Below are 2,761 nucleotides of genomic sequence, written 5' to 3' on the forward strand. Positions count from 1 at the left end.
TTCATAAAATGGGGGATGGATATAGTCGGCCCCCTACCGGCAGGACGAGGAAAGGTACGCTTTCTGTTAGTTTTAACTGATTATTTTTCTAAATGGGTGGAAGCAGGTGCGTACGCACAAATACACGAGCAAGAGGTCATCGCCTTCATATGGAAAAATATCATATGCCGTTTCGGCATCCCCAAAGAAATCAGCTGCGACAATGGGCCCCAGTTCATCGGTAGAAAAACAACCGAATTCTTCGAGAAATGGGACATCAAGCGGATACTCTCCACTCCGTATCATCCCGCCGCTAACGGCCAAGCCGAGTCTTCCAACAAAATAATATTGAACATACTGAAAAAGAAGCTCGAAGAAGCCAAGGGGCTATGGCCCGTATTACTACCCGAAGTATTGTGGGCATACCGAACTACGCCTAAGTCCAGTACGGGAGAAACACCGTACTCACTGGTCTACGGGACTGATGCAGTCATACCCGTCGAGATCGGAGAACCAATCTTGAGATACTCCTATACCAGCGGAGCAGACAACGACGAAAGCAGTTTACAAGACTTAGACGAAGCCGAAAAACGAAGAGACATGGCCCATATAAGAATAACGGCCCAAAAACAGCAGGCAGAAAGATATTACAACAAGAAAGCCAGAGTAAGACCGCTCAAAGTCGGCGACTACGTCCTCAAGGCCAAAACACTGGCATCGAAAGACCTAAACGAAGGAAAGTTAGGGACCAACTGTGACGGACCATATAAAATCACAGCAGCGGCAAACAAAGGAGCGTTCCAACTAGAAACGATGAAGGGAAAACCACTCCAAAATAATTGGAACATCGCCCATCTCAAATACTTCCACTTCTGAAAGGCATCTCCCAAGTCGTACTCTTTTTCCCTCGCTCGAGTTTTGTCCCAATTGGGTTTTCTCGGGAAGGTTTTTAACGAGGCGGCGAAAGGGATACCCGGCGGAACGGGAGCGCAAGTTCACCATATCGGCCAACCGACACGGTCCGCAGGCCAACATGGTGAAGGGACTATTATAGAATTCTCCATTATTCTCCATTGTATGAACAAAATTCTCCGTTGTATGAACAGAATTCTCCATTGTATGAACAGAACTCTCTGTTATTCTCCATCGTATGAACAAGAACTCTCCATTATTCTCCATTGTACGAACCGAATTCTCCATCGACTGAACGAGATCTCCATTACACAAACAAGAGTTAATCTACGAACCATGACGGATACTACTTCGACGACATTCGAAGTAACATCCTAATGGCTAAGGCCATCGACACCAGTTCGACCTCGTTCGAACCACGACGGACACTACTTCGACGATAGTCGAAGTAACATCCTAATGGCTAAGGCCATCGACACCAGTTCGACCTTGCTCGAACCACGACGGATAGTACTTCGACGAAAGTTGAGATAACATCCTAATGGCTAAGGCCATCGACACCAGTTCGACCTCGTTCGAACCACGGCACGACCGTTTGACGAACGACAAAAACAACCTCTATGGAGGCTAAGCATCGACAAATGGACAAAGCAGAAAAAGTAAAAAATTATATTACAACAAAAATATATTTGTACATTCGCCCTCGCGGACGAGTCCCAACACACTATACAAGCCAAAATCTACATTACAAGTTCATAGCTGCCCGTCATCCCCCGAGTGGTAAGCTTCATTATACCAGGAACTGGAGTCAAGGTGGTTAACATCTTCGAAAGCAGGCCCCTCCCCATCAGGAGAGTCGGGGTAATAACCACAAGCTTCACGAGCAGCGCGAGCCTCGTTCCTCCGTGCCTGGACTTCTTCCTCGGTCGCCCGACCCGCAGCATGAAGCTCGCTATATACGTCGAGCTTAGCCTCCGCAAAAATCCACATTTCATGCGCACTACGACGTGCACCCTGATCAGGCGAGGGGCGAGATGAGGAAGGCCGAGAAAGCCTGTTGATCTCCGCCACCCAGGCGTCGAGTTCGGCAGTCAGATCCGCCACCCTCCGTTGCAGGTCGACGTTCTCCACCGCCACCCCACGACTCAACTCGAGCTCGTCATCTTTTGCCCTGAGGAGCTCCTCCAAGTCACTGTTGCGGGCCACGGCTTTCATCAGCTCGTTATCCGCCTCCTCCAGCTTAGCTCCTCTGCGTTTCGACTGGGACTACCCTCGGTCGACTTCCGCTCGATGCTTTGAGCGGTACTTCCGATACTTTTTTAACATCTTCTTGAAGAGGGTAGTCCATTTTTGCTCACGGCGTCCCCTTTCCACCTCCAAAACAAGGGTCTGAAAAAGAAGAGAGAAAGCAGAAGTAAGCACGCCCCAAGTCAGTCTAACAAAATGCGGAAGGGAGAAAGGGAATAAAGAGTACCTGCAAAGCCATGCCGGAAACCCTTCGGGATAGCTCCGCGTCATCCACCGTACTGAGCGCCTTGCTCTCAGAGGCGACATACAACAGGGTAAGGGCCGAAGCAGCCTGCTCGCTGTTCGACAGCAAGTTGTAAGCTGCCGGAATTGTAATACGACGGTCGGAGCCATCCGTCGTCATCTCCACGTGGGTAAGACCACCCACGAACTCGTCAACATCCCCCTGAGCAATGTCGGAGTCCGATTTCTCCGCTGCATAAAGGCAGGCCAAGTGCGGGTCTCTTCCGCGTAAGGTAGCAGGCCGGCAACCCATCTCCTAAGATTGGCAACGGGCCGGGGCGGATGAGCCATAGCTGCAATATAAAGGTTAGAATCACAACGGTCGCAAACGACAAGGAAT

The sequence above is a fragment of the Nicotiana attenuata genome, unplaced genomic scaffold (assembly GCF_001879085.1).
Source record: "Nicotiana attenuata strain UT unplaced genomic scaffold, NIATTr2, whole genome shotgun sequence".
Classification (NCBI taxonomy): domain Eukaryota; kingdom Viridiplantae; phylum Streptophyta; class Magnoliopsida; order Solanales; family Solanaceae; genus Nicotiana; species Nicotiana attenuata.